We start from the raw sequence: 24,912 nt of genomic DNA, 5'->3' as shown, positions 1-24,912 counted from the left end.
AGGTCTCCAATGTTATTGAAGTACACCCCATGCATTGGCTTATCCTTGTGTTTCCGCAGAAGTAAGGTAATCTCTGCGGCTTTTATCTGAGCTTTTTGATGAACAGGTTCCAACTCGGTGACAAAGTTGTGGTCACCTCGTTCAGTGTCGAAAACTATACTGAGTTCATTAACTGCTCGGGCAGCTGCCCTAAAGAGAAATGCTCCAATTCCTGCTTTCTCATGGTCACGGACCATGCAGAGAAGGGGATTCGAACTCCTGACGACTTCACAGGCTGTATCCAGCACCATTCTGTCATGCAGACACTCCAAACTCAAAAGTCCACGGCCTCCCTGTTGTCGGGAGAAGTACAACCGTGGAACGGACGATTTAGGATGCAAACTTCTATAGAAATGCATCATTTTTCGGGTCTTTACGTCGAGTTGATACAGCTCCTCTCGAGTCCACTTTACTACTCCAAACGAGCAGAGTAAGATTGGAACGGCAAGCATATTTGGTGCAGCAACTTTGTTCTTCCCCGACAGTTCCGATGACCAGATCTGTCGAAGTTTGTGCTGATACTTGCCGCGGAGAGAGTTTTTCATTGCAGTTACCTCTTGTGAGTGGCGTTGTTCCACCCCGAGGTAAGTATACGTCTCTCCTGCATCCAGATGGTGTGATATGCTTCCATCTACGAGCTGTACATCCTCTCCGTAGTCCCCTCATCGTCCTCTTTTGAGATGGACCATTGCACATTTGTCTATCTCGAATTTCATACCGATAGCATGCGTGTACTCTTCCACCACCCTCAAGGACTGATGGAGATCCTTCTCTCCAGAGGCATAAAGTTTAAGATCATCCATATAAAACAAATGGTTGACCTTGTGCCTTCGGTTACCGGGGGTGCCACAGTTATACCCTCGAGTGTTTTACCATAACATCTGGTCAAGCAAGAGTCCAAACAGGGTGGGTCAGAAGGGGTGTATTTCAGGGTGATTCTCTCAGTCCACTTCTCTTCTGCATCTCACTATTGCCATTATCCGTTGCGCTCAGAAATATTATTATTATTATTATTGTATTATCAGAAAATATCTTCTGTAAACAATATACGGCTGATTTATCCCAAAGTTTAGATCAAATGAATATAGTTTAAAAAGACTAAAAAACATGCTTTAGCATACGAAACTAAAAAATGAAAAATAAATATAGTTTAAAAAACTAAAAAACACGCTTTTAAAGAACATCGAACTAAAAAGTTGAAGCGCCCGTAGATTTTTTTACAAATTTTTTAAAACTTTTTTAGGTCGATGTTCTTTAAAAGCGTGTTTTTTAATTCGCTAAACTATATTAACTTTTCTGAAAATTTTCTGGTATATGTAAAGGTTTGTAGGTGTTAGGTGGGGTTAAGTGGAAGAACATTTTCTGTGATGCATTGCATTACAGACGATGAACTTCGCCCTTTATTTCATTTCGTAGATCAAGGATATAATTATGTTAATTTCTGTTTCTTATTTTTTGTAATGAAATAATAAAGACGATATCATTATTATTATTATATTTTTATTGTGAATATTGTTATCCAGATTGGTACTGAAGAGGCAATAAGTCATGTGTCTTATTCCGAAACATCAGATATCCGTGAAAATTTACCTCTTTCATGTGTAGCAATTCTGGCAATGATATTTATTGCAGTTCCGTAACTATCTTTGAAGTACAAACTGTCCAGAAAACAATATAGGTATAAAAGTAGTTGTTTCGTGTAATTCAATATTGATATGAAAATAGCTGTTTCTTACAGCTTTTGTTTAAAAGTTACTTCTTTGCATGATCTAAACATACTTGTATGTGCTCAAATAAATTGCTTTCTCCCTTTCATTGGAAGATTCCTATATTTTTTGTATAAAGAGAATTAAAAAGCCAAACCTTTGTTTTCCAAACATTGATATATCCTAAAACCTTTTTCAATTCAATATGAAGATATATTTGGTTAATGTCATCAGATTCAGTTCTTTATTAACTTTTTTGTGGTAATTGAGATATTTTTGAGGATCATTCTATGGTAAGTTGATGATAGTATTTATTGATAATGGTAAGTAAAATGATTACTGGTGATTTTTATATTCGGGAGCTCTAAACAATTTATCGAATTATTAGTTTCTAGTTCTATCGTGAACCCAAATTGAAGCTACTGAAAACTTGTTCTCATACTTCTTTCCAGTCTTTTCAGGGCTTTTAAATTTCTCCATCTCTTCAAAACTCATTGTATTGCCAATTTAAACTTTCTGCAGAATGGCTATACGACACCTGTTGGAAAACGTGACTGAAGAGACCAACTACAGGTTAAAATGACATCTGGTTTAGATTGAACGGGTACAATTAACATTTTGGTATACGACAGTTCGGTTTTAAGTGAAGAGTTTCAAATTATAGTGTACTTGAAGATTTCACATCGGATAATGATAGCTGGTGTTTAATACAGTGGTTCTCAATGGAGTTTCTAGAAAAAAGGTTTTGGCAAACCCCAAGAGTTGAAAATCATTTTCGAAATTATTATCGCTTCCTTGTAAGATGTGTCAATATTTTTATGAAACCAAGAAAAGGTCATGAAATGACAACTCCAAGGATTTTGTCAGAAAATCCCCAATGAAATTGTTTGAAGTTACGAAAAAGATAAATATATGTTGAGATGAAAGAAGGATGATAAAATAATTCAGAAATATGAGACCTGCATTACTTTTTCATTTTACCATAATTTCAATACTGAATGGTAAGAAAAGTAAGAAAGAATTGCCTATATGTTTGAAACTACCAGCAGTACAAGATGGGCTCGTTATACACAAACAAATGAATTTTTTTACAGTAACACTACTTCAATAAAATCAGTTGCAAGCTCTATTTTTTATCATGTTATTCTCTGCAAAAATTTTGATGTTTTTATTTCATAATTGTCACCGTTTTTATAGAATTTGGAGTTCATTTGATAATATGGATATATATCAAATAAAATATCTCCAGAACCGTCAAATTCATGTTTTGGATCTCAATGATTTGCATGAGATAAACATCTTTGTAAAGAACTTTTGTTGATGTTGACCGATTTTTCCAAATCAATTTCGAAAAATTGACTCATTACAAAATGTGTAGATCATGCAAAGAAGTAACTTATAGACACGAACTGGAAGAAAAAGTTCTCTCGAAACAGCTACTTGCATTGAATTACACGAAAACAAGATATTTTCATAATTCGTTATGTTTACATAACATCTCTTTAAGATGATATTATGAGAAAGAAAAAGTTTAGGTTGGGAATGAACGAAATTTCGACTTTTAGGAACTACGAAGATAAATATATCTCAATTCCATACTACCAATACACGAAGAACTTTGAAAAGATTTTCCAGAAACTAGGTAAAATAAGCCATACCCTACAGACCCTTTCAGGAAATCCAAAAGACAAAGTCGAGAATTCAGAAAAGTTTGGAATTTTCGAAATTCAATTTAAGGACTGCGATCCAAAATATTATGACCAGACTAAAAGGTCTATTGAAATAAGATATAAGGAACATTCAGCACACCTGAAATATGGAAGACCAGCAGTCGCCCATCATATTTTGCAACAAAACCATTCCATAGGCTTCAGTTCATCAATATTAGTTAGACAATTTGTTTGAAGGTGGTTGACAATGTTTCGTGGGATATTTCATCAGTTCGGACTTCCATTGTCTGATATAATATAAATTGATTTGAAATCCATAAAAAAAAGAGGGGGAAGAGGAGATAGGTGAAAGCACTCGAATGACCTATAAATAGTCAGGTCTCGGAGGAATAAGTCTAATTATCACCCGAAACCGATTGTGGATACTGACAATCGAAACGTCGTGACGTAACTTGGTTTGGAATCTTTTAATTTTTATTTTTCATTTTTGTTAATATTTTTTAATTTTCAGCTTTTATTAAAATTTCTATTTTTTTTTTGGTTGTTTCTTGTATGTTATTTCTTTGTAATTTCAGTGTTTTATTTAATAAAATTGTTATTTTTGGTTGATCTTTTTAATTTTTTTTCAGGGATTTCAAATCAATTTATATTATATTAGACAATGGAAGTCCGAACTGATAAAATTCATTAGTTAGACAAGTTAACAACAACAGGCATCTAGATGCCTATGAGAGTGTAGAAATAAATGAACATAATGATATTATGAATAACAATGGTGGACCAGTACCTAATAGTAAACTATATAGCTTGTTGAAATATTATTTTAATTATTAGATTTACCTGACACATTGTAAAATTAATCCTTCTTATGGTCCTTATAGGACAAAACTGCAGTAACGTTAGTTACAAATAAAAGTGGTGAAAAATATAGAAATTTTCAATTCTCTTTTCTCCATTTCAGTTATGTATGTATTTAAACTCATTTTCTGAGAAATATAATTGAATTATTCAAAAAACACTTAAATATTTACTTCCATTTATAGTGCAATTCACTCAAAACGAGCCATCATGAATAAAATATTAGATATTGAGACTAAAAAAATCTGTGGTAAATTCTAAAGATCTATAAATTCAAGCAATGTCGGAGAAAAATTAAATACACTTTTGAGTTTCCAAGTAAAATGAAAGGTCAACCTGAGCACAAGCTTTCATATTTGGAATCTTCAAACTGTGTATTAGTGAATAATTCTACTGAAAGTAACAGAAATAAGAACTCGCGGTAGACAATTTCTTGATCAAGTACACAATGTGGCCCCAGATTTATCACCTAGTTACTTCTGAAGTTATTGATGTTTATGTTAAAATTATTCTGCAATAGCCAATGTTCAGTTTCATTGAAAGTCACAAATTCTGACTTTCTGACAACAAATGACATGAAAATTTATGGAATGTTGAAATTATTGAAAATACTAAAAATTGCCGTATCGAAATATTTAAGTTAGTTGAAACTGGTATAATTTAGGAAAGATTAGTGTGAAAAAATCAGGGAAATAGTCTAAGAATGCTAGTTTGTGAAGCAAAACATTTATTGTGCCATTAATGAAAATGAAATTATAAATATATGTCAACTGTATAAAAACAACAAAAATTAATTGAAAATATAATGAAATAAGCGAATAATTGACGAAAAATGCAAAAATATCAAAAACAAGATGAACTTAGAAAAAAATCAAAAAAAATTCATAACAAGGTACTACACTTGTTTGAAGGTGGTTGACAATATTTCGTGGTGCATTTTATCAGTTCGGACTTCCATTGTCTAATATAATATAAATTGATTTGAAATCCCTGAAAAAAATAAAAGATTAACCGAAAATAACAATTTTATTAAAACAAAAAACTGAAATTACAAGGAAATAACATACAAGCTACAACCAGAAAATAAAAAATTCAAATATTGATAAAAGCTGAAAATTAAAAAATATTCAATACAATGTATTGAATGGCCACGAATCGACCTCGAATTCTGAAAAACTGTCCAACATAAGAAAAACAAGAAAAGAAAATAACATTTAGTTTTTCTGTACATTGCTCACCAGTGTCAGATGATATTCGAATTTACCACATTAACTTACTCTATTGATATTTCACAAAATATGCAAACAAGTGAGAAAATAACAGCACACAAGATAATTTATATTAAATGTCATCTGCCCGAGAATTATGTATTTAATATTGTTTGCAGTCTTGGCCTGGAGAAATGCAGCAGAGACATCTGAAACACTTCCTGTATCACAGTAACTTGGCCTCAAATAACAAACAATTCACTTGGTTGTCTAATATCCTTTGACAGGATACTGGAATAATCAACATTTGGCAAATATATTTGTTTAATATTCTTGAGTATACTAGTATGCGAAACTAAACATTGTCTACTGTGTGTTGGGATTTTATCAACCAAAAAATGTTTTGTTTTTTCCCAGGGTCTGTGAGAATGATTTGAGCTTACAATATTTGATGAAGAAGATTTTGGAACAACAGGAATAGTATTCGGTATATTTACGTAATTCAACATTAGAATAAATATCCAGAAATCCAACCTACATCTATAATGCAGATTTTATATTGCATTGAGTCGCAAGGTCATCCAGCTTCTCAGTAATGTGATCTATAAGATCTTTTCTACATAATACGATCTATCAGTGACACATGAACTGTTCAATTTTCTCTGGCGGCATAGGCTAAACACTAATCACTCTTTCAGTCTATGTTCCGGTATTTATTCCAGTGATATCTCAATTGATCACTACCTGTTTGTCGCAATTATTTCTTTGTGTTGCTATTCCTTGAAAATACTCCGGTCCAGAGACTCTCCTTTTTTGTGAGGGCATCAGCTGTTGAATTCCTTCAATTCCTTTGAGACATCTGTTACTCTCATTAATTTCACTGTGTCTGTACGACCTCATAGTGAAGAAGTAATTCACTTCATAGATTTTAGTATTTATGTCTTTCAAGGCTGTTTAGAAAAGTTTTGCAGAGCTTCAAATTTGACTCTATTACATCCACTCTAAGCTCTCATTCCATATTGATTGATGAGTTCTCAGCTATTGGCGGCTTATACGAAACGTTTGTTAGAAAGCTGTTCATGCAATTCAAGCTTCACCTTGGAATCATGCCCAACTGGCAAAACATCTGTGGGTTTCAATAAAGATTGAAATAAGATCCAGCATTTTCTTGGGTCCACACAGATTTTTTTCTCTCTGCCAGCTCTTTTGAACCCTAACTGCTGCTTCTTTTATAATACAAACATCAAATGGTGAAAGATTTAGTTTCATTGGCTTTGTGGGCGCATAAAGATTACCCTTTGGATCATATGCGACTCTGCATACAAATGGCCCTTTTGTATAGAAATTACTCTTCTGCATAGAAATCACTTTTCTGCATAGAAATTATGTTTTTGCATAGAAATTACATTTTTGCATAGAAATCACCCTTTTGCATAAAAATTACCCTTTAGCATAGAAATTACCCTCTTTGTATAACAGTTACCCTTTAGATTCTCTCTGCTGTGAGTTTTTGTACTATTTCCAACTGAACTGCTGAAGGCTGCTGGGTGTAATACTACTATATCAGTGAGGCATAGGTTTGGTAATCTTTAGATATGAGCAGTAGATCATTTTTGGTTTCAAACTGCACCAAATATTCTATTGCATATCTAGGCAAACTATACAGCGTGACATAGAATCATTGTACATATGCCTCTCTTCTGTACCTCTTGAGCTATTTTTACGAAATTCGTTTTATTGTATATGCTCAGAAAGAGGCACTTTTTAATGCAAAGGGAGATTTTTTCCAGCTTTTTTTTTCCGGAAATGACATGAAAGTTTGATTTTTATATGAATCTCCATATAATATAACCTTGATACCGATGATACCCAATGATGATACCCGATGATACCCAATAGTTGATATTTGAATTATGGATTGGAACACGTGGTTTTGTCAGGTGGTCTACAAGCTCATCCGACTTAACCTCTTTAAACCTCTATCAGGCCCTCGCAGATTTTTGGGGAAGTTGCTATGATCCAATAAAACAACTTATTGTATTTCGATGCATTGTTATTGTTAGCTAGTTACTGAATACAAAGTTGGAAATCATATTGATAAAATAAATGAGTTGAAAATTCTTTTTCATGAGTACATTCATTGTGCCAACTTTCAGATTAATAGTTGAATAATTAAAGAAATAACGAAGGGTGTACCATAAGTCTAAACTCTGTTCTTGAAGACGCTTGAAGTAATTTTTCTCCTGACATTATCGTACGATGCGATTTGCCGACATTTCCTGTGGATAAGCTGCATATACACCAACTTGTGGCATTTTCAACTTATGTCTGTTATCAATGCGACATACAACAATGTATTCAGTAACTTACTAACAATAATGTTTCATCAAAACGTCAAAAGTTGTTTAATTATTTTATAGCAACTTTTTCGATAACCCCTGAAGACCTTCAAGAGGTCCAAAGGGTTTAAGTAGGGTGATCTTGCAGGCCACCTGAAAGGACCATGTGTTCCAATCTATAATTCAATTATCAACTATGGCGTATCATCGAATCCAGAAAATTATGTAGATTTTAAAAACATAATAGTATGCAGGGTGTTTCATTTGAAAATGAAACTTTGGTGTCATTTTCAGAAAAACCGGATGTATATTACCAATTTCGTGAAAATGGCTTGAGAAATATAGAAAAAATTAGGGGTGTACAATGAGTCTGTGTCACCCGGTATGGACAAGGTTGTTTATGTGATTTTCATGAGTTAACTATTTCAGCGTATTATACTTATACAATATTAACGTTCTGAATAACATAATCATTCTATAGAAACTAACATTTTGAAAACAAATTGCACGGTTTTGTGTAGAAAATCCATATGTATCAAAGAAATATTATTTATCTGTTTTGGTTGTGAAAAAGATTCTCCACAATAATTGCTCTCGATATTATGACAAAAAATTAAGAAGAGATTTATCAAAAAACCCCACATTTTTTATTTACTGCATTTTAAACTTAGTTTTCCATCGTCTTTTTGTACATTCAGGATTTCATAGTAAAGCTGGAGTTGAAATAACTAAAAACTTGTTTTCTCGTTTCTCACAGAATGAGTTGAAAAATTTACTTTGTTAATTGGCATAAACTATTTCAGGAGAGAAAATGTCAAGTCACTATGACGTCTGGAATGCTTAATTGAACAAACTTACTATTCTTTCTTGGAATGTATTTAAGTATAATGAAAATACACATATGTTCTCTTTTTCCGCTTGAACTCACACTTTCGTGGAAAAATCCTCGCAATTATATTCTCGAGTGACTTCAATCATAAAATAAATGAGGTCAGATGTTAGAATTGGTGAGTTTCAATGAAGAACAGGAAAATAGGAAAATAAGAATTCCAAGCTGATTCATTACATTTGTTATTAGCTGAAATGATTGATCCTTGACAGTTTTTGTATCGCTTACTTTCTACAATCCGAAACATAAATAAATGTAGATCAACAGAGAATTTGTTCAAGTGTAATAACAAGAAAACAGAAAAGTTCACCCCGGAAAATTATGGCGTAGTATCTTCGAAGAGGCAAGTTACCCAGTAAATTGCCGTGTTTATAAATTTTGCCACGAATGAATTCAAAAAACCACTTTTCCAGTTACCACAAATACAATATTGTTCTCGACGCGATAAGTTGGCATCTTCAGGCGAATATGACAACTCGACATTTAATTCTTACAACAGTAGTCAGAAAAGAACATTTGATAGGAATTTTTTCAGGTTTCGAGAACGGAAAACGACTTTTTGTAAAGATAAGCCGTTTTGAGAAAACTAAGTATTGAAATGAAATGTTTCAATTCTGTGCTCTATTTGAAGGCAACAGTTATAAATTCAACAAATTATGGGGTCAAATCCGAAACCGGTCATATAAATAAAATCTACCAGTGGTATTCAGATAAAAGTGTTTTTTATTCATTTCATTTGAGTCAACAAATTATATTGATCAACTGGACCCTTCAAAGATTCATATTACATGGTAACTTTTCGGGGAGAACTTTTCAAATCGCCATTAATAACACTTAAGCAGATTCTCTGTTGATCATGTTTTCTTCTCCAGAATGAGTTGCACCGTAACGACTTATTGGAACTTCAGATAGAAAGTGAGTGGGATTATTCGCCCCTACACTGTAAATCGCAGGGCTTCAGTGTGGCTCACAACCATCTGAAATCGATAAAATATGTCCAACTTCTTCTAAGAATTGTTTGGTACCATACTTGGTATAGTTCAAGTAAACGATATAGTGCACCCTACCTTCCAGCAGTTCCCCTTTAATAAAATAGTTAGGGAGCTAACTAATTTTGTTATTCAATAATCATCTCTGATTATATAAGAATCACAATAACTATAATATACAGTGTCACCATTAAAGTGCGAACCATATGGGAAATTTTTTTTTCGAAAAGTTTCAATGAAATTTAACTTCGGCACTTGCTTGTGCTTTAAATTTAACTTGAAATGATGCGGCCAACTGCGACCCACTGACGTTCAGTGTTTGTCAAATTCAACTTTTTTTTTGTTTCTAGATCGAATTTAACAAAAAGTTACTTGAAAAAGTTGTGTCTACGGCAATTTTATATCCATATGCCAAATTTTATGCAACTGGAATAAAGTTAACGGTTTGCTTATTTTTGACAGATATCCACTTTATTTTAAAAAACAAGTTCAGTTAATTGTCATCAATTCATGTATACATAACAAACTCATCAAGGAGTTTAACTTTTCTGATACATATTTACTTATACGGACATTTTTAGAGAGAAATTAAAAATTTGCTATAAAAATTTCAACATGACTGGTGCAAAGTTTCAATCACTTGGCTATTTTTTTAAACAAACCTTTGATTCCAAAAAAGCAGAGGCAACTGAAAAAAATGCAAATAATTTCGATAGAACTATTATTATTATTATAAATTTTAAACAAAAATAATGTTATAGAAAATACAAATCGGTATAAAATATTACTTATTGATCTAAATGAGGTTGTCAAACACTTATAGCCTACATTTCAGTATGTCGTCCTCCACGTTCAATACAAATTATGGTCCGTCTATTGACTGATCTGTAACTGCTTTTTTAATAAATCGTGGATTTATACTTGCACAGCACTTTTTGTTTCTGGTAACCCCACAAGAAAAAGTATAATGGCGTCAAGTTGGGTGATCTAGGTGGCCAATAATGTTCCCAGTTACGTCGAATCACTTTGCTTCTGAACATTTGTTGGAGGGACTGTTTTACAGCAACCGTATGATGTATTGGTGCGCCATCAAGCTAATGCCATAGGTCGTATTTATTATTTAAAGGCATATTATCTAAAACTTCACTAACCTCATTATTCAAAAAGGTTGAGATAACCGACGGATGATAAATTTTCCCTAAAGAAAAATGGCCCAATTATTTGGTCGTTAAGTATCCCACACCATACATTAGTTTCAAAGGAGTACTGATCACCACATTCAACTGTGAAATTGGGAGTTTCTTGGGTCCACCATCGGCAATTTTGAGAACTTAAAGTTCCATTTGAAGAGAACGTTGTCTCATCTGTCCATAAAATTTTATACGGAAACTTTTCATTTCCTTCTCTCTCTCCTTGAAACCAGAATGAGAACCCCAAACGGACATCAAAATCTCGTTCTTTTAATGTGTCAATAAATTTTGGCTTGTAAGGCCAAAATTTATTCTTTAATAAAATTTGTCTAACACTTTCTCTCTTGTAATCGGTATTTTTTATAATATCGGTTATGCTCATTTGCCCGTATTCAATAACTTTTAAACAAATGTTAAGTTGGGCCTCCTCATCATATTTACTTGGAGTGTGCTTTTTCTTAAATTGATTTGCTAAGGATCCTGTTTCTCTGAATTTCGACATTATCCTTGACACAGTAGTATGTTGAACATTTTTTCCTGGATGCCGTTCATTAAAAATGTTAGCTACTTGCCGGTATGGTGTATTCTCACCACATATTAAAACTATTTCTATTCTTTCCTGAAGAGACAACATTATTGCAACAATAACTGTTTAAAATTTGACAAGTTAATCAACAACTTGACACTACCATACCATGCATTTTGTTTGTCATGACCTACTTAAAAATTTTATTCAACGTGATTAAGCATCCTTACCGCCCTAGTTAGTGTTTATAAATAATCTGTAAATACTGAATATTGAAATTTCAATGTAATTTTAACTCTAGTAATTTTATTAATACTTATTGCAGTTTTTGAGTTCTGTCTGCATTTTCAAAATTGAAGGTACTGACGTTTGTTTGAGAAAATAGCCAAATGATTGAAACTTTGCCCCAGTCATGTTAAAATTTTTATAGTACATTTTTAATTTCTCCCTAAAAAAATTGCCGTAGACACAACTTTTTCAAGTAACTTTTTGTTAAATTCGATCTAGAAATGCACTTTTTTAATTTTTTTCAAAAAAAAAGTTGAATTTGACAAACACTGAACGTCAGTGGGTCGTAGTTGGCCGCATCATTTCAAGTTAAATTCAAAGCACAAACAAGTGCCGAAGTTAAAAAGTTTTCGAAAAAAAAGTTTCCCATATGGTGCGCACTTCAATGGTGACACTGTATATATATATATATATATATATATATATATATATATATATATATATATATATATATATATATATAGAATAGTAGTTTTTTGGGGATTCGGTCTGATTAGAATAAATATTTACTCTTTTTAGCTGCCCGAGCTTTCGCTAATGTTTATTAGCTTTATCGAGGGCTGTAATATAAAAAGGACATGAAAAATATATATATATATATAAAACATAATAACGGATAAAACAGAATACCTGTGCTATTTGAGAATATTCAATTTGAAAATTTCAATTTTGAAAGAAGTCTTCAACATCACAATGACAACTTTTTGACATTTTGACATATATATATTTTTCATGTCCTTTTTATATTACAGCCCTCGATAAAGCTAATAAACATTAGCGAAAGCTCGGGCAGCTAAAAAGAGTAAATATTTATTCTAATCAGACCGAATCCCCGAAAAACTACTATTCTATACATACATACGGTCGTTACACTATCAATTATATATATATATATATATATATATATATATATATATATATATATTTATATCTATTTTCAGTATTTTAATATTAATATGAGTCACAACAAGGATGTGAAGCTTTATAACTTCTATTTAATTATATGCGAGCGCTTTCGACAGCTGGTCGTGCTGTCATCCTCTAGGCTCTACGCAAACTTTTGAGTTTATATCCCAGTTAAGGTGCATTCGAAATGCAGACCTCTGTATTTCGAGTCGTAAGACTCGCCACTCAGAATATTTGATTAAGAAGTGCAAAATCTTGATGGTGTATCATTAAAACATTAATTTTTTGCAAATATATATTGCGCAGCATCGAAATAACCACAAATAAGCCTCAAACACTGCCGTTTTTTTATTTTATATTCTTTTTTGTATCATCACATCGACTGCCACATTACTACAAACATTTCCATACGAACACTTGGAAATGTATTTCAGAGTGCTTCAAGTTGAAAGGAGGTCCGTCATATTTTTTCAATGTTAAATATATCCATTCAACTGCTATCAACAATCCTCTATTTCACAGACGCTATTAACCCGAGAGTCAGAGATAAGTGCAAATTTCCATTTGCATTTTATTATCAAAATCACCGCTCCAGAAATCGGCTGCTTTTTCTTTTTCGTGTGTAATCGCCAAATCGAGTCCGAAAATAAAACGGCACACTGAATCAAAGGAGAAAAAATCGCCCATCAATATAAGTCTGGTTTCCAGCCGGTGATAATTAAATATTATTTATCAAATATCTGCGAAATAATTTTTGGCTAGTAATCGTGGCGCCTGGCGCCTTTCATAAATATTTCACGTACAAAATCACGTTCGTCACTGGTCGTGATCGTTATTGCAATGAAAACCGCTGAGAATATGAACTGTTGGGCAATATTTTTATGGGTCGTCAAGACAAAGCATTATTGTAGACGAGAGCTATGACCTCAACCAATTGAAAATATGAAATGTTTAATGAGAAAAAAGCATAAATAAGCTTGTAGGTGATTTTTGTTTCGAATATTGGTTATGTTAATTGTGATCAGTGTTGCTCCATAGTGGTCAATTATACGAAATTCAATATTTTAAGCTGTGTTGTACGTTTTGCATCGCTTCCGCAAAATACCCTAAAATCTGTTTAAAAAAAATCTGTTTAAAATCTGTTTTTCCGTTAACCAGCTGTCGCACCCCTACGAACGACAACCCTCAGAAGTCTAAACTTGTGCGAGCTAAGGATTAACGAGGTCTTACCTTTTAACGTGTGATTCCTAACACGGGTTGGACGGTAGCAAGTGAAGATCGATCGTTCAGACTAGGGCTTGAACCACCGACCAACACGGCAGTCAATTCGAGTGAGTGAACAAAGCACCCACGCCGAACCGCTTGGCTAACGACTGACCAATGCTGTACAATTTCAAATTTCATCCAATTAAGGGCTTATAATGGAAAACCCACTGTTGGCAGAAATTTTCGTAGATGCTTTAGAACGAAAAATTGTGTGTTTCACAGGAACAAATGGACCATTTATTTGAGTTCTTGCAATTTTCTGCACCCTTCCCCATCACATTATCTATGGAGATAGAAGACCAAATAGACCAAACCCTATCATTGGAAATGAGGAAAAAGAATTTCTCATTATAGGATCCATCATAGAAACCCCTCTTACGAGTCAACGTAAGTTCGAGAAAGATACAGGAATAATCAGACAGAGAATTAAAAAATACAAATTTAACCTGTACCGTATTATGATTCACCAGGAATTATTTGAAATCAAGTTTTGTCTATGGGTTCTGGACAACTTTAGTGGGGATGAACATTTTTTGGATCCCATTTTATTTTTTGAAAAACCTACTCTTCATAACAATGGCTTGGTAAACAGACACAACTTCCATTATTATTGTTACGTGAATCCTCATTTGTTCTGCACTCTGGATCATGAATTATAGGTACCATGCGTTTTTGGTGGAAACTTGAATGGACAAAAATGTTGAAAATTTTTACCTGAACTTTTGGAGAATGTGAAGCTGAACATCAGTCAACGGATGTGGTTACAAATGGATGGAGCTCCGGCACATTTCAAATTCAGTGTCAAACAGTTTTAGAAAGAGTGCTTTCCGAATAAATGGATCGGTGGGGGAAGACCACAAAATTGGCCAGCGAGATCACCAGATTTGATTTGCCTCGAGTTTTGCCCATGGGGATACTTGAGGTTCACGACACTCCTCCAACCACATTGAAAAATATGAAAGAGAGGGTTGCTTTTCGAAGAGCCTCAAATGTTACTAAATGTTGAGCAGTCTTTCATAGAGAGAGTGGATTTTTGTATTCAACAAAATGTTCATCATTTCGAGCACCTACTTTCAATTAAATACATTTGCTTTTCATATTTTGTTGTTGATTCAGTTGAATAATAAAAAAAATGTATAGTTTGTTTAATGAACTACTACTGTCAGACTATGAATGTAAATGATAAATTCATTTTAGTGAACAGTGAATATTTTCGATGAAGTGAAGTATAACAACTGTCAATGAGAATTCTGTAAGCAAATCAAATAAATGCCGTTCCAAAGTTATTTTGATTTAAAGAATGCATTTTAATGAGAACTACTATTCAATAAAAAAAAATCTGTTTAAAAATCTGTTTTTCCGTTAATCAGCTGTCGCCCCCATACGAACAACTCTCAGAAGTTCAGAAACTTGTGCGAGCTAAGGACTAACGAGGTCTTATCTTTTAACGTGTGATTCCTAAAACGGCCAATATCTGAAAAACTATTTAAGTTAGATATAGGGAACCCCAAAATAATTGAATTCTATATTGTACAGACTAGAAAAATATAGAGTGTTCCATTCGAAATAGTAAAGTTATCTTCGTCCTAAACTATAAAAAAGTGAAAATGATTTTTGAACATTCTGTATTATATAATAATAATAATAATAATAATAATCGTCTTTATTGTTACCCAGCTGTACTTACATACAAATATTTAAATAAATTAGAGAGCTAGTTGCTGGCATAACAAAAGGCGAAGTTCAACTCAGTTAGCACAAGTGCTATTGAGTTGTTCTTCCACTCAACCTCAAAAAGATTCTACCTAAGCTAAAACAAAAAAAAGTAATACATAAAATAAGAAAAAAATTGGGATTGTTCCAATATCTATTTGGATTCTGGAGAGGATGTCCATTACTAAGGCTTATTCTGGTCTCATAATGATGAAAAGTGTATAGTTTGGGCAGGTTATATTTGAAGTTGGCTTTCGAACAGAAGTAGTTTGAATCTTTTCCGTAAAACAGAAAGTTCTAAATTTCTTTTAGTAACAGGTTGATCACTTGGCAAATATTATAGCTGAAAGATCGCTTGAAAAATTCAGTTTTAAAACTAGGTGGGGTAAGAGTACCCTCAAATCTGATGTTCAGATTGTGAACATCAGTACGAAAAGTTATTTTTCTGTACAGATAACGAGGCGTTTTGGTTTGTATAATTTTGTTATATAAATTAGCAGCATTCAATATCCGTCTGTTTTCCATTGTGATCCACCCCGTATCCCGTAACTTATGGGATATTCTTTGATATTTCCCAATTCCGTGAATGAACCGTAGACACGAGTTTTGTACTTTCTGTATTTTCTGAGCATACTGTTTGGTTAAACATGGCCCATATACCATATAAAGTATCCGAGTAGTTAAAGCGCGATAAAACCAGTGCATCACAGAGAGTTGTTTTCGTCTGCTTCGTGAGTATGTCAATACTCAATAGCCTAAAACCTTGGTTATGCTTGGTCAGAATTCGAAGGGATGATTTCAATACATTTCCATTTTATTTAGTTTCCAATTGTACCTAGCATTTTCATATAGAAAACAATAACTAGAAAACGGTTTTAGTTGGGTACATAGTACCTCTTATTTAATCATATTATTTTTTCCTGGCCTATTCAAAAGTGTAACGAAATATAGGATGTTTTATATAAAAAACACTATTTTGCTATGTCACACTTTTTCAATCAATATAAATATAATGAAATGAAGAAATTCCTGAAAATATTTGGTTTGGTTTACAGTCAGCCTGAGGTGCTCCACCCTGTATAACTACGAAATAAAATCACCCTGTATAAATCACAAACATTGAAAAGTATCGAGTCAAATTTTTGTCTAATCAAAATTGTATTTGATTTTTACTCAGTCTAGAACCTGCATAATCGTGGTTTCTTGTATCTCTCAATTGATCAACAATTGAAAAACAGTTCAACTACCCTTAAACAGGTATCGGATGGAACGTGTCCAGATATAATGAGCCGAACACCTGTTATACCCTTGGTATTTCCTGCCTTCTGTTAAAGAAGTAAGAGTGTTACTTAGAGAGAAATGACTTTTACAATTTTATTTTTGCGGGTAAGAAATACGGGGTTTTACATGTAGTTTTATTGTTCAAGAGACTAACTAATACTGGGATAATATCAACCGACATTATGTTCAGTGTTCAATAATTTGTTGTGTCGTAATTAACCGACAAGTTCAATAAGATCATTATCCCATTCAAACTGAAAGGGGATATTTTCAGGAGAGATTAGTTTATGGGGAAAAAGGTTTTGACTTTCTAGTTCTCCATCTCTATACAAAAAAATTGTGGCGATCTTCCAAAGGAAGGAAAAAAGCAATTAATTTCCAAATAAACTCTTTACGAATATGTTTAGATCATGCAAAGAAATAACTTTCAGACACAAACTGAAATAAATAATAGTTTGAAAAACTAAAACTAAATAACTATTAAAATAGGTTCAGATTCAACAATCATCAAGATACAAATCCACATCCAGGCGAATCCTTCTTTCGCCGCCATATTGCATTTTTTTAAAATGGATTGAATTTTTTATTTCGAAAGCCACCTTACATCAGTTATGAATAAAATGGAAGGGGATAATTTTCTGAAATGATATTGAATTTTATTGATATCAATTCACATATTTTTTCATTGTATCCATATTGAAATTTTCCAATTGCATTTTCCTTCGAATAGGTTCGTGTATCTGTTAGAAATAGATTATCATTATTATATTATCTAATCAGTTTTCACCTATCAATCGCCGACTTTGAAAGTTAATACAATTTTCGACCTCAGAAGAGAAGGCCTAATTCAAATCAAATCCTAAGAATTTCCTTACATCTGACTGCACTGATTTCATTATGATCCCCCAAAACTTATTGATTTCATTAAAAGCGGACGTTCAAACTTGGAAGCCGGAGTTTAGATGCCTTCCGATATCCCCATGCAATTAGAAACTTGTGAAAATAAAGGGGTTTACCTTTCGATAAAATTCGTTTATGCGGTGCTTTCCAAAGTAGGAAAGTTTTAATCGAAATTTTCTACTTATCGGGAATTGCTGCCTCAGTGGCCTGCTTGGGAATAATTTAATGGGACTAAACTTGCATTTCGAAATTGAGATTATTCTGTTATGGAACATGCAAAAATGGGATAAACTTTCACATGGGACAACGGAACATCTACGCACGGTCCCTTTTCATTTATTATGATCTAGGCCCGGGTACGCAACTGTGACAGAACATGTATTCCAACATTTTTTATGTCATAGTGTAAGTTAGGTTAGGTCCAAAGTGAGTGGGTCTATTCGACCCTCCACCGCAACACGCAAGGGTTTATTGTGGCCCACACCTATTCATACTCGGTCAAATAAACCCAGCTTCTTAACGAAGCCTCTGGTTTTGGTGAATCATCACTAGAGCGCAAACGTTTGCTAACCTGCCCATGGGGGGTTTGTTCCCCCACCTGAGACAGATTCTGCGTACGCCACTCAAGAATTTGGTGCAAGGCGGTTTTATAAGGTACCCCGCTCTTGAGGAGACGACTCAGTCGTTTCCTGGCTGCACCACCAAACCCTTTTTTATAAGGTTCAGTTGTTGGATCAGGAGTTGCGAGAGTTGAGAAGCTCTCGCTCCTGATCTAAATTTACAAGGAGGTTGTTGTGGTTGCCCTTTATCCCACATCCAAGTAGAAGGTTTCCGTTCTCGCCTGAAGGGCGTGCTTTTGAAGCTATAACGGTTCCAAGTTTCGTTTTCTAGATCAATCCAGATCACCTGAAAGTATTTCAGAGCATTCCACAACATTCTAAACGCTACCAGAATGTTAAAGAATGTTGGTAAATAGTCTGGAACGATCAGGAACACCCATATACCTTTTCTTGAATGCTGCGGGAACATTGTAGATCATTCAAACAAAAGTATATTTAAAATTATCGATTTCAATTTCAAAGTAGGTCATTTAGAAAGTCATTTAGAAAGTTTTGTCCGTTTTATGAGTATAGAAATAAAAATAGAAATATAACCCTATTCGTGCACCTTTGTGAACGTAACACAAGTCGATTAATTCCGCCAGCACGAAAATTATGTGCTAAGTCAACAAAGGCCGTTTCTACCTGGTCCTAATTGGCGAAGGTTCTACTGGTGAGATAGTTATCGAAGTTCTTGAAAAAGTGGTAGTCGGTTGGCGAGAGGACTGAGGAGTATGGTGAGTGGAGCAAAATTTCGACGCTCAATTCTTTAAATTTTTGAACGGTCATTCGTGAAAGGTGCGGATGGGCGTTGTCGCATAGCAGGAGCAGACCTCTACTGCTGACCAGTTTCGACTCCTGCTGACGCAATTTTCAGTACATTTCGTTGATTTCCTCAAAATATGTTGGGTTAGGTCCAAAGTGAGTGGCTTTATTCGACCCTCCACCGCAACCCGCAAGGGTTTACTGTAGCTCACACCTTTTCACACTCGACCAAATAAACGCAACTGTCAACGAATCCAATTAGTTTATATGGTGAGTGGTCTTTCAGGTCGGATGATAAGAGTAAGGCTCTGCCGACCTCTATACACATGATTCTGTCCCCAGCGGGGCAGGCACAAAGTATGTGCTCTGCTGTTTCATAATTTTCCAAACAGAAGCGACATAAACTGTCTTCCGACAGTCCGAGTCTCTGCATATGATGATTCAAATGACAGTGACCTGTAAGAAGACCTGTTGAACATCGAAGTTCAACCTTACTGTAGTCCAACAAGCTTCGAAGGGTGAATAAATGCCTTGAAGTGAGCCAATCCTGGAAGATTCTGCCAGAAGTACATAAATCTTCTTGCCATGGAGCTGTTCAATGTTTGTTTGGCAAAGCCTAATGCGATGCCAGTGACAGGTTCTGATCTGGTGAAGCTGCTTGCAGTACCCTGCTTTGCAAGAGAATCAGTAGCTTCATTGCTTTTCAGGCCAGAATGACCAGGAATCCAGTCCAGAGACAGTCTGTGAAATCTTCCATTCGAGGAAAGTCGTTTTTGGCAATTTACTACCAATTTAGACGTTGCTCGGTAGGAGCCAAGAGCTTCCAACGCCGCTTGACTGTCCAAGAATGTTTTCATTGACTTGTGTACGAGGTTGGACTCTTTCAATCTCTCCGCACACAAGTCAATAGCGTGAATTTCCGCTTGAAATACAGTCACAGACGTTCCTAGGCAGGTTGATATCTCTCAATATCTGGGTCTGCGACTGAAAACACCTGCAGCGCAACCGGAAGGTGTTTTTGATCCAGCTGTGAACCAACAACTATCTGCTCTTAATATTTTCTTCTCCCGGAGGATCCGTAGACCCAGGACAGAGATATCAACCTGCCTGGGAACCTATGCGACTGCATTTCAACCGGAAATTTACGCTAATGAATTGTGCGCGGAGAGATTTGAAGAATCCAACCTCATATACAAGTCAATAAAAATATTCTTGGACACTCAAGCGGCGTTGGGAGCTCTTGGCTCCTACCGAGCAACGTCTAAATTGGTAGCAAATTGCCAAAAACGACTCTCCTCGATAGGAAGACTTAACAGAATGTCCCTGGTCTGGATTCCTGGCCATCTGGAAGGCAATGAAGCTACTGACTCCCTTGAAAAGAGGGTGCTGCAAGCAGCTTCATCAGACCAGAATCTGTTATTGGCATCGCTTTAGGCTTTGCCAAACAAACATTGAACACCTGGATGGCAAAAAGATTTATGAACTCCTGGCAGAATCTTCCAGGATTGGCTGACTCCAAGGCGTTTATTCACCCTTCGAAGCTTGACACCAAACAGTTGCTAGACTCCAGAAGGCATGAACTACGATGTTTAACAGACCTTCTAACAGGTCATTGTCATTTGAATCATCATTTGCAGAGACTTGGACTGTCGGAAGACAGTGGGTGTCGCCGCTCTTGGGAAAAATATGAAACAGAAGAGCACATACTTTGTGTTTGCCCTTCTGGGGACCGAATTAGATTTTTAGAGTTCGGCAAAGCCGTACTCTTACTATCTGACCTCAAAGACCACTCACCATACAAACTAATCGACTTCGTTAAGAAGCTCGATTTATTTGGTCGAGTGTGAATAGGTGTGGGCCCGCAACACTTGCGGGTTGCGATGGAGGGTCGAATAGACACTTTGGAGCTAACCTAATCTACTGTTTGAATAACAGAAATAGTTGTGTTCCCGCTTCATAAGGTTTCGAATTTCTAATAATACAAACAACAATCATGGTAACTGAAACTGTTTCTGAGGACTTTCGATGAAAAAACTTAGTTGACTCATTTCCAAAATGTCACAATTGATTACCAGTTTGCGCTATGAAAGAAACCATGAAAAAAATCCTAAAGTACCTGATATCTACTGTTCAACAAGAAACAAGATGGAGTATTAGAAAGCCAAAAACGTTCTTTCCCAAAAATTATTCACTCCTAAAAATATAACCCCTTCAGTTCTAACAAGAAACGTTTTGAAGAATACATGCAGTCAAGACATACCCACTCAATTTTCAGTTGGCACTCATTGAAGAAAATTACAGCATCCTGCACAGAAAATGGCTTTCACATAAAACCACGGTACGGTGCGTATGATTGCAATTCTCCTTCAACTACCTCCGTTGTTGGCATATTCATTTCCACTTTTCCAATTCAAATTCAAAATAAACAGCCGAACAGTCCTTAGGTTATCATCAAACATGTAAACATAGCAAGTTACAGAGCTATTACAACCCACAACGGCAATTTCGAAGGTGAGCAGGCACATAGCAGGTGGCAATAATAATAATTTTCTGAAATAACTTTTGCTGGAGACGGAATAATGGATTCGAAATAATGAAAGTGTGCGAGTCAACAATAGAAGTAATGACCTTTTTTTGTGCCAGTTCTTGTTGGGAAACAATCAAGTTATCGGGTTAACTCATTATTGAACGATCATTTCTGTTATATATTGTAGGGCAAAAAAGGTTACTGAAATGGTAAACAAATTTAATTGCAATTATTAGCCAGCAGGATGAATTCAGGACATATTTCTATATGAATGAAATATATTTTTTCATTCAAGAAACACGTTATTGTGAGATTTTCACTACATAGTTTTATAAAAACGCAACACGTGTTCCTCACTAAACAATAGCTTCTTCAGGCGTTTCTACACTGTGTTCTCTTCTTCATCGATGACGGTCGGTCGGTAGCCAGTCCGTTCGATATGGGTGCTTTGTTCACTCACTCAAATTGACCGCCATGTTGGTCTGTGGTTCAAGCGTTAAAAGGTAAGACCTCGTTAGTCCTTAGCTCGCATAAGTTTCAACTTCTGAGGGTTGTCGGTCGTAGGGTTGCGACAGCTGGTTGACGGTAAAACAGATTTTAAACAGATTTTTTTAAACAGTTTAGTCACGCATAAAGAAAGGAACATGGGTTACGTTTTTGTAAAATTGTGTAGTAACAATCTCAGAAAGTGTTTCTTGAATATGGATTTTCATCAAGAATCGGCCGATTCCATACATATATTTTTATATTTTTTTCGTAAACTGTCTCCAAAATTGTGTATAACTCTTCTGTAATCTATTATTCATAACTAGGATATCTTAATCGGATGTACGGATGTTGAACATATAATTCAATAAACCTAAATTTTTTCAGAAAGCTTCAGAACTGTTTAATCCGTGAAAGCTCGGTTTTACCATATGATAACAGAAAAATTGGTTAATAAATGTTCGGTTTTTGGGAAGAAAACTTTTCGGTTTTCGACTTCAACATAATTGAATGAAAAATATGGGGAACTTTCAAGCTTTCTACAAATATTCCTTATGAAATCGAAACAGATATTCATAGGAACGCTACACAACGTTATTATATATGGTAGAGTATTGATATAAAATGTCAGTTACATGGAAGACTATCATCCACAGTGGTGTACTTCGAAGTTTCGGGACAAGACACCGGAAGAGACAATATGCTTTTCACCCACCCATGAGAATTCCATTCGAATTGGAAAAGGAATCTTTTCAAAAGAGATTAGTTTTTTGAGAAAACCCCCTTTAGCTTCCTACTTTTCCGTCATTAAACAAAAAATGTGGGTAACTTTAAAAGATAGTGTTTAGTTTTTCCCCGTGGGTTGACCAATAATTGACTACACTGAGCAATAATCAAACTTTAATTTATTTCACTTTTAGTACAACAAACACTTCAACTAAAACTTCAACTATTATTTGAATGTCTATCGAGAAAGAACTAGAATAACTACAATGAAATTATATGTGGGGCATTCACAGATACAGATACAAACTGGAAAAAAAGCTGTGTTGAAACAACTACTTTCACGTGAATATTGAATTACACGAAAATTACTTTTTCACACTCAGTGTGTACTACAAAAAAATAATATCATCTGAAAATAAACTTTTTTCAATTGAAATGTTAGCTATATGTTTTTGTCTTTTCCAGATAACGAGCAGCATCAAAAAGTTCACAGATGAGATATAACTGGACATGACGAGTGAGTATAAAATTCGAAGTTGTTTGAATGTTGATAATTTTTTATTAATTCGCTTACTTAAAATATTTCTTTTTCACTCAGTGTAATCAGTTTGAATCAGTTCTATTTTTAGAAAAAGAACAGTGTTTTGTCAACCAAGCATTATCAAATGTTGTTACTGTGACTATGGTACTCGTATTACTACTTTTCTTCATTTATTCATTAATTGAATACAAGCGTGGTTATACTTCAAGGAAAACCTTGGAAATTGCATTATATGAAGTTGGTATTACTTGCATTGAACATTCTAGAACGGAAACTTGTATGCTCACAAGATGGGTAGATACCTACTCACGAGTATTGTAATATTGATTCATCATTGTACAGTATCAATCACAAATGTCAAAGATACTCCAGTCGAACGTAGTATACAATTTTTTCAAACTCACATAATTTCAACCCTTCCGAAACTTCAACGACGTCTCTAATCACTTTGACTAAAAATTGCTTTGTGTTTAGACATTCTCGAATTCTGTTTGAAATGGATATTTTACACCGTTTTGTGATATTTGCAGTTATAGCTCAAATGTTTAAAAATAAAAAAAATATATTCAAATTTCTACATAAAGCATATATGTAGTATTTATTGATTGCTATGAAAATGGCGAAACTGTAACATATCTTTCAACGGCCTAGCATCCGCTGGCTCTGGTCTTCTGTGGCTAAAGTAATCCAGCAAGAATTCAACCCTGTGTCTTCAGAGGAGATCTTTCCAGTTCTCCAACTACTGATCTTGTTAACCAACCTAGAAGGCTAGATGGTGCAGCCAGGAAACGAGCAGGTCGCCTCTCCATGAGCAAGATAACGTATGAATCTGTTTTGCATCAAATTATTGAGCAGCAAAATTATAATCTGCATCAGTAGAGTAAATGATTCTCCCAAACCATGGGCGAAAAAGCCCTGTATGTGTGCATATAATATATTCTCATTCATAGGTGACTTACACATACTCTCATATGAAAGGATTGCTGTAGTTTTTGCACCTAGCCATCTGACAACATCAATATCAACCAATCAACTGGTATCAGCTCTGTTACGCCAGCAACGCAAAGTACGGAAATCGCATTTAGATAATGCCAAAATTAGATACTCTTTAGGTGCTTTTTAGGTACCGAAGTCAAAAATTAGGTGCTCCGTAACTTACACCGCAACTGAATACTCAAAGTTGCGTTGCTAGCATTATGTGATGCTAGCAACGCAATGAAAATAATAATAAAATAGTGAATGTTAAGGGAACACTATTAGGTGCTGATTAAGTATTAAACGGTGAGGACCGTAAAATTTTCTAATTAATAAACAAAAGCTTCCAATTTCGCTAAACAACAGATCTAAAAATCAGGTCTCTCGAAAACGAGGACGAATGCTCTATCAGGTATAAACTAAGTGTGATAATAAAGTGCTAATTAGGTACTTGCAAGAAATTAAGATGAAAACGACCGCGAATAAGCGAAAAAAAATCGAGATACCTCATCTGAGAAAAAAATT

The 24,912-nt window shown here is 34.5% G+C and overlaps 1 long non-coding RNA gene across 1 annotated transcript in view; it reads left to right on the top strand.

Annotated features, from left to right (window-relative positions):
- The window catches only part of LOC141482424 (uncharacterized), a 442,404-nt gene that overhangs the window by 132,952 nt on the left and 284,540 nt on the right, over positions 1-24,912 (top strand). Inside the window, exon 2 of the long non-coding RNA XR_012465528.1 lies at positions 23,337-23,388. This is a non-coding gene — a long non-coding RNA (uncharacterized lncRNA). The remainder of the gene's footprint in view (positions 1-23,336; positions 23,389-24,912) is intronic.

This window comes from Leptinotarsa decemlineata, unplaced genomic scaffold, assembly GCF_025532065.1.
Source record: "Leptinotarsa decemlineata unplaced genomic scaffold, Ldec_3_MD MMD2_tig00001064_RagTag_RagTag, whole genome shotgun sequence".
In the NCBI taxonomy this organism is placed as follows: Eukaryota; Metazoa; Arthropoda; class Insecta; order Coleoptera; family Chrysomelidae; genus Leptinotarsa; species Leptinotarsa decemlineata.
The sequence above is the reverse complement of the archived record's forward strand: the minus strand, read 5'-3'. Positions and strand labels throughout refer to the sequence as shown.